Source organism: Rhopalosiphum padi, chromosome 1 (genome assembly GCF_020882245.1).
Source record: "Rhopalosiphum padi isolate XX-2018 chromosome 1, ASM2088224v1, whole genome shotgun sequence".
In the NCBI taxonomy this organism is placed as follows: domain Eukaryota; kingdom Metazoa; phylum Arthropoda; class Insecta; order Hemiptera; family Aphididae; genus Rhopalosiphum; species Rhopalosiphum padi.
In genome coordinates, this window is record NC_083597.1 from 9,662,337 (window position 1) to 9,672,082 (window position 9,746).

Here is a 9,746-nt window from a genome sequence, read left to right on the forward strand (position 1 = left end):
AATGTATCCAGAGCGTAAGTCATAATTTAATATTGTTTAGAACGTTTAGAATATGCTGGGCATTCCAGATTTAGAATATTATTTTCCTTCAATTATGTATTGAAAATTTAAATGCATAAATGTTCATTGTCGCATGACGTATATCCTATACATATATATATACATAATATAGTAACAGAAAAGTAGCAGTCCCGTTTTTTCTTTAATAATGTATTTATTCGAATTTTGTGTTTTAGCATTTTTAAATAAACTCAAAAACAATATTTTAAAATTCATTAATTTATTTTTACTACTTAAGGAGTGTTCTATGGTGATATAAACTTCAGTTTTTTAAACGAGATCTACCTTTTTTTATTCTAAATTATTTTGTGGATAATTTATTGCTGTGGGCATTTCGTTGTAGGTATTTACTTAATTAATGTTTTCAGTATAAACTTTAAACTAATAATCCTAAAAATGGTTTCACGAAAATAAAACATATACTTAATAATAGATATTGTATTTATTATACTTGGACCGTTTTTTACAAATTATTAATGTTGGTAAACATATATCAATCATATTACTATGGACATATGGAAAAAGTTAAATAACTTAGTAATTATTTTTGAATATTTATGAAATATTTTTGGTATTTACATCAACAATTTAAAAAAAAATAATCTTTTAAATTATTTAATTTCTAAAAAAATAAAAATTAGATCTCAGATCTCATTTAAAAACAGAAATTTATATCAACAAATGTCCCGTGGAGTGGCCTTTCTTAGTAATAAGTACAAAAGATTTCAATTATTGTAAAATATGATTTTTGAGTATATTTAATAATTTCAAAAATCATAATTTGAATATATAAAGGAAAAATTATGGGTAAGCTTGCTTTTTTTAAATCACCCTGTACAGTGTACAATATGGTATTATGCCTGCTGCTACGCACTTATAGACAACTTTTGAATAGTGCTGTGCTCGAAATTCTCCGAGAAACGCGAAACAACTAGGAAGAATACCGATACCGACGAGTTATGTTTGTATACTACGCGTATTACTATAATACTACATATATAGTACGACATGCGTACACGATTCACGTGATTATGCGGACTCGGCGATGGAGAAAAAACCCGTCGCGACTCTCCGCGTGACAATCGATTTGCGTAACGAAGGTAATGAACGTATAGGTTTATAATATATTATGTATTTATGTCTGTGTGTACACGACGTTTGCGGAAATCGCAATCAACGCCTCGCAGGAACCAACCGATTTGCTGTTGCTGCTGCTTCTGCTCGATCATAATGGATAGGTATATGTGTATAATAGTTAATCAAAATACTATACCTATGTTGTTCATGCTAATTCTAATTTATGACGCAACGCGTCGGTCGGGAAAATGCCATTCGTTTTTTTTCTTTGGGTTAGCCGAACATTTGTATCATTTCCTCAATTTACGCCAAGACAATATTATGTGATTGTGTATAATGTGCGTTAATGCGTTATTATCGATGTATTTCCCTGTTGGCATTACTACCTATACCTATACGCATTTCTGGGCGAAGACAATCATCTCTGATTAATGTCAATAAACAGATTTATAATATATTATTAGTTCATGAGGTTATGTCCAATATAATAATAATAATGAAAAGCATATTTTATCAATTCAAACAAAACTAAAACAAAATTAACCGTGAATTATAATTGCAATTTTAATTATGGATGAGTAGTTTTTATTATAATTAGTTTTACAAACTATTTTTATAACCAAAATTTCTTTATGTGCTTTTAGTATCCGCTGATTTAATGTATATTAATTGAAATCTATCGATTAAAAATCCATGATAGAAATAAACTTAACATACCTATTATACAACTATTATTATAATATGATCAAAGATTAATCAAAAAGTTTTATTATTATATAAATTTAATCTATAATTTAGATTAAAATAAATACTTATTGAAAATATAGTTCTATATCGTCTTTCAAAATATTAACATTGAAAAAAATTGGATAATTGTTCACAAACAATTCTAAAAAATAAATTTATGCTCTCAAAACTGATTAAAAATTATAATGATTCTAATAACAATAATCCCATGGTCATTTTAATTTCGTAGAATAATATAATTCATGATTTGTATAAATGTTTATCATTGCGCTATTGCGTTGTAATTTCACATTCGATCAGTACACCTTTATTACATGGACGTTGAACACCATGCAAAGTTGTATTTGCAAATAGTATAACGTTAGATAATTTTCTTTATATTAAAGTAGGAAAGTACCTAATTCGAATACTTTGAAACAAATGTTGTATACCAACTTGACTTAGTGGTTCTAACTTTTTATGACAGAACATAAAACATTATTATTTTTATATTATTTCCTCTTTCGAAGAAACAAATTCTAAACATTTTAATCATAAAATTACTTTTTTATTTTTCTTTCATACAAACAATATCAAAATATCAAATTTTCTAGTCATAAATTGTAATATATATTTTGTATTTAAAGTCTCGGTAATCTGACATAAGTATATATGATGAGACCAAATATATAGTCGGATTATTTTAATTTTCAAACAACGAATAAAAAGCATGTATAATATTGTTGTCTTGCATATTATTATCATAAAAAATACATAAGTACTATAATAATTATTATTGTATTAAATCATACATTTTTTTTTATTTCATTTTTTTTACTGGGTATGAATATTCCTAAACGCATTGCCCTACAATTTTTTTAGATAAATTATCTAATTAATTGGTTTATTGTGATTGTTACTTGTATTGGTTTTATAAAAAACGTAGTAATTATGAATGAAAAATGTCCCCGGGTTACTAAACGTAACAGATTATTACGTAGTCGATTAATCGAGACGCTTACACACGTTTCATTTCCTTAACTTTAAATATTTCTCTTGTATGCGTCTAGTTGAATCGTATATCCTTATTAGGAACATAGGCTTGTATAAAAAGTTGATTGCATTTTATTGCATACGTCATAAAGCGTAACGCTTTCAATTAAACATGCCTAGTCTTAGTGCGTATAATATAATATATATATGTATAATGTATACATATTATATTATATCTTAAATATAACAAAGAAAATCGGTATTAAATCAAATTGTTAATTTTAAATTTTCAATCGAAATTATTATAAATATTTTATATTTAAGAAATCTAAAGGTCATCTTATACCTCACTTGTAAATCGTATATCCATGCCCGAAGAACCGATTCAATCATACTTTTTAAAAATTGAGACGTGTACTAACTCATTAGTTATCACAAGTATTACAATTGTACATTTTATCATGCATGTATCAAATAATCAAAAAGACTGTATTTTTAAACAATTTTTATAATGAAGATTGTTTCGGTAAAAGTATTATGCAATTTTCGTATTAAAATACACAAAATGTACATTAATCCAATGTCAAAACAAACATGACATATCGTTTATAATATGTTGATAAAATATTGAAGGTAAACACAATTTGTTTTTATTTTCCGGTCTTCCAGAGTCTCCGAATATACATACTATACGTACACATTGGGAAGGCATTCGATAGGTTCTTCAGAAAGCTACAAATTTCATGCATTATCGTAATCGAATAAATAATAATAATAATAATAATACAGTCGTTATCTCACGGCTTGCGTTCGATTGATTTTGGTCTAATGCCTTTAGCATTGTTACATTATTATATTATTATATATAGAGGGAGTGCGTGTAAATCGATTGTCGCCACTGCAGGTCTGCTGCAGGAGGCCACATCGATTGTATATATTATATTCTATGTTTTTTTTACGCGAGTTTTGAGGGAAAATAATAATAATAATAATAAAAAAAATGTTCGCATAAAAAATAAAAGAAAAGTGTAGTAGACGGTCGGAAAAAAACGCTGGCGACAGATGGACCGGGTTTTGATAAATGGAAGAAGAAGCACGGAAACGCTTTAAGGGTCCACCGCCGCCTGCAGTCACCTACAGCATCACCGTCTCTTGTTAGGGCCTTAGGGGTGTTTATGTTCAAACTATGATATCTGTCCACGGAGAACGAGGACGATGAGTGGGCGGAGATTGTGAAGAACAGAAGTACCTATATACATTATACATATATATAATAATAATAATACATCTCTTTTATAGGTATACAGAGTGATCCATTTAATATAAAACACTAATTATTTCAGAAAAAAATAAAGATTTTGGAAATATTTTGCTTATATAATCTTATAAGTCGTTAAAAAAAATATTTTTGCAAAAACAATTATATTTTTTATTATTACCATTTTTAAGTATTTAACTGTTTTAAATAATAACATAATACATTAGTTTTAATTTTATATTCCCAAGTAAAACATCAATTGGAGTATTTCAATGAACAAAAATAAAATTTAAGGTAAGTAGTTTTCTTAATAATAACCTTATAAGTATTTAAATTTTAAAGTTTTAATGAGTGGATCAAGGTTTTGAGGAATACCTATGTACCATTTCTCACCAATCTTCTCGTCTAAACTTAAAATATCATAATTTATAAATTACTTATCCAAAATGCGTTGTTTACCTATCAAAATACTATAAAAGATATATTACTATATACATTTGTTATTAAACATTTATTTGTTGTTTTAATGATTTAAAGTTATGTGAAAAAAAAATATTTTCAAAAACGTCAATAGTATAGTAATAATTAGTGCCTTTGTCATAAGCAAAAAAAAAAAAAATTAGTTTCTTAAAATTTAATGAATCACCTAGTAAAATAAAATGTATATAATAACTAATAATATTATATATCTTAAACCAGTAGTTCGTTTTATTTCAATAAATACATATTCCCGTTTTCCAGAATGGGATTCCATTTATATGCATATATTTACAAGTGCGGTAATTACAGTATCGATATGGTTGATTTACAGTTAATAATAGTTGTATTTTACAAGTATTATATATAAAGATTATTGTAATAAAGTAGGAAATCGATATGTCAAACACTCAAACCTTCAAAAAGATTATCTTTTATAGTATTTGTAATAGGTAATTTTCCTCCACGATTACTGGGAAATCATAAAAATAAACGTAATACATAAATGTATTTTATCTATGTTGCACATTAGTTTGAAAGAGAAAACAAATATTGCGCTGACATCCCTTTAAGTAGTGGTTTTCAACCAATGTGTCAACAAATAAGTCTAAATGTATCACTGAGTATATGTTAAATGCCATACAATAATGTATAAACATTTTTTACACGATTTACAAAAATGTAAGTATAATTTATAATTTCTATGATGATCCTTTATTGAAATAGGTATATCATTAATTGTTATGTTACATCCATATATATTTTTTTAAATTATAAATTACTAATTAAAGTTAATTATTAAATATTACCCATTATTCTTATTTTTTATTGTGTTGAAAACTATAAAATATTCTATTAATGTGTCACCATAATACAAAAGTTGAGAAACACTGCTCTTTAAAATGTTTAAATTTATTATTTTTCCGGAAAAATGAATTCAAGTCGCAACACAATTCTCCTTGTATAATAAATAAATAAATAATATTTTATACTTCACAATTGAAAATACATTTTTTCCGTGGCTTTGTGAGTATGTTTATTTTACGATTAATGTTTTATTTCAGAAATCACTCATGGTGTACCAGTGTTGAAAAAATAACCTTTAAATAAAATAATATGGCAAAATCAACAAGTCCTTTCGTAATTTTATTTAATCATTTATCCAACATTTTTAACAAACGATTCGGCGTGGGAAAATCTTCAAAAAATTAATATATTTTGTTAATTTTTAAAATAATACAAAAAAAATTTTAAGGAAAAATTATAACTGGACACATTTTAATCATCCTGAAATTTGATTACCAATTACCAATTACCATATACCATATCTATTTAACAACAATATTGCAACTGTATGTAATTTATTAAACTGTAAATTATTATAGATTTAACAATGTCTTGTGTTAGCTTTGATTTTGAAAAATAAAAACAACTTAAAAATATGCATAGATATATTAATGCAAGACCCAGTTTTTATAATTTTACGTCCAAATATTTTCAAAATGTATGTATTATTATTTATTATTATTTATATGATGTATCACAATTCACCGGTCACTAAAAATCCAAGTGTATAGTATTCGAATGTTGAGAATCGATTTTTAGTTTCTGTAAAAAAATATATATAATATAAATAACAGAAAAATATGTAAACAAATACCACAACGTCAAACGGCTCCCATGATCCGGACTTTGTGAATCACTATTTTGTAGAAAACGAACGTATTAATTAAGTATTAAAAATAAAAAGTAATATGACTAATGTTTTTTTAATGATAAGAATATAATAGACCCATAATAATTGTTTTTGTATTAATACATTTTAACTAGTGTACGTATTCAAATGGTCTAGTAAATACTACAACAGTTTATAAGAATTTATATTATAATTGGAAATTAATAGAATAAATTAACGATAAAAATTAAGTAATTCTATAATATAAAGAAATTAAAAACTAAAAATTAGGTATCTGTTCTGATATACAATTGGCGTTTAGTATACCTTGTCATTCAGTAAGCCACTGTAATGCATATATTAAATTTGAAATCCGTGATATATCATTGCATACGAAAAATGATTTTAAAATTTTTAAGTGAAGACGGTCTATAGTCTGATATTATTCAGTATATCTCAATATCTTATCACATATTTATTTTACTACTACATACTACAGTAATTTATATTACTATTAGTAATACATGGTATAAAATAAATGTATTAGCTTTAAATAAATCTATATATATTTTTAAAATTGTATTACATTAATAATTGGCAAAATATTACAATACTAAAGTAATATACTTGAAAATTTCAAGGTTCCACGAATATAGTTAAATTACAAACAACTAAAATCGTTATCCTCTGTTTGAATAACCAATCTTATCCAAATATGAACTTCAAAAGTTTATAAAAAAATGTGCTTTTATATTTTTTTCGTTTCAAACAGAACTACTTATAAGAGACTTTGTATTAAAATTTAAGCCTTATCTGTAAAAAATGTAACTTTAATTTTTACTGCTTTGAAAGGTAAAAAAAAATCGAACACAAAAAATACAATTGTTATACGTAATTATAGTGAAAACACAAATGAAAGAAGCCATACAGACGTAGGCAAGTGTTTTTATATAAGCTACGAGAATTAGGAATAAATTAATTATATTTATTAATTCTATTGAATATTTATGTAATTTTCTTCTTGGGAGTAAACATGTTGATAATACATTATTTTACTTTGAAGCTATTGAATGCATTTAAATAAAAAAAATCGCAAACATTTTTACAAACACTAACCTCCCTAAATTTATATGAATAATGCCCTTATTTTATTGTTTATGTACATAAATTATATGACGTGTGCAGTAAATGTTTTTCACAAGATTGATCCGGTACGTTATTATATTTATTATACACAATTTATTTATTTAACACAATATAACCAGAAAACGAGTCTCTGTCTTTTGCCTCTCAAAAAGTCAATATTTAATGTTGGTAATTTCTTGGATAAGTAGTATATTTAATATCTCATTCTGTCTAATATCCCTAGTCCACACTCCACTTATATATTATTCGTGGATATGTATAGACATTTGATTTCAATTCCTGTAACGAATACTGCCAACAGCACGACAGCAACGTGAACATCGTTTTTCATATTTTAATTTAATGTTTGAAAGCGTTATTTTTTCAAGCATCGTTTTTAAGTGACACACCGTCAGCCCACCATTTTTTCTTCATATCAACGACAATTCACAGCTTTGAGATTTTCAATTATATTATATGCTTGTTTTCAGCTTTGGTAAATCCTGAGAGTGGTGCGGATGATGTGGGTCACATGATACATCATTCTGAAAGATATACTTTGGGACGATGACGGAATTCACTTAATCAAAAGTTAGAGTGACTCTCGAGTTATCCGCTTACCCCTGTAATTCTTACTACAAAGTGTGACTTTTTTTTCCTACGCACACTCTTTATATTGATTGATGTACCCCGAGGACATTTTTCCCACGTTGTTCCGTTTTAGACGTTCTTAGAAATTTACTCTTCTGATCGATCCATAAACGTCAAATTAACCACTGTTTTTACAGAAACTCTTAAAAATAATAATATTACCATTATTCATATTTTTTTTTTTTTACATAGAATGAGATATGTAGTATATAGGTAAGAATATGTTCCAATTTACGTATAACGTAAGGTTTGCGTAAAAAACAAATTAGTTTCTATCAAATTTTTTCACTCTACAAAAAAATATCTACTATAGTTGATAGACATTTATTATTCCCGATCAAAATTGTGTTCACGTATTATGTTACCAGTGTAATATCCGTTATAATTGTTTGAAGTAACGATAACCGATAAAAAAAAAGTTCCTGTGTAATATATGACCGATATTTGTGACATGCAGCAGTTTTGATAACAGTTTCATGCCCCGTGAATATATTACGTCTATAACAAATTCGTAAAACGTTTAATCTCTACAACAAATAACAATAATGTTACATTTCGGTGTAAAATAATAATAATAATAATATAAAATCAGCCATAGAATCATCGATTTTATCATATTACGGGGCTCGTAAGTCTGGACGGTTTTCAATTGGAATATATTATTTAATTGAATCGTGTACCGCGTTGCGACTATATATAGTATAATAATATAATAGTAGTCATATTATAAGGTCAGGAAATGTTTTAATTTCATAAAATTGGTATTATACTGTTATATAGTTTACCTATATAAACCATAGAACAACAATACCGTAAACAAACAAGCATTATTTTATAAACATAATAATTGTTAAAAATTTAAACCCGTTTACTAATTGGGTTACGAAACATATTATTCAATATTATGTAATACATATATGAGTATATAATGTATACACAATATATTATTACGTATTATTATTTGGCAAAAAATCGTTATCCCTGTTAACATTATTACACGCGTGTTTATAAAAATCTTGTGAATATTATATTATAAAGACGATTGCCAATATCGTTACCAGCAATAATACTATATTGTACAGTACATAAAAGATGATCTACTAACTATGATCAGTCCCCTTTCATCGTTTATTCGAATTCTGACATTAATAATTTTTTAGTAGACGTAAAAAGTTAAAAACCACGTTTTAAAATACGTAGATATATTTATTAACATTTAAGGAGTATCCCGAGGCGATAAAAACTTCTTTTTTTCATATGAGAATCACCCTTTTCTCTTGTAAATCATCTATACCAATGATTTTTTTTTTTCAATGTTGTTACGTCTAAATAAAAATTTGGAGTAGCAGTTTCTTAGCTAAATTATAAACATAATATTAAAGATAATAATACTTAATAATAGTTTTGCATTAAATATAAAATAGATGTAATTATTAGTCTAAAGTAGTTATAATACTGTTTTACAATTTTACAAATTACAAAATGCTAATACCCACAGTTAGTAATACTAATAGTCCTTATATAAATAATAATAATTACAAAAGTTTTCAAATCATCGTAATTAATAGCCCCCATATATCTTTAAACCTATTATTTAAGACTTTAAAAGTAAATAATATTAACCTTAGCGTTAGCGCCTACATCAACTTCAATAAATCAGTCATTACCGACTCATAAAAATGTCGATTTATAAACATCAGCATT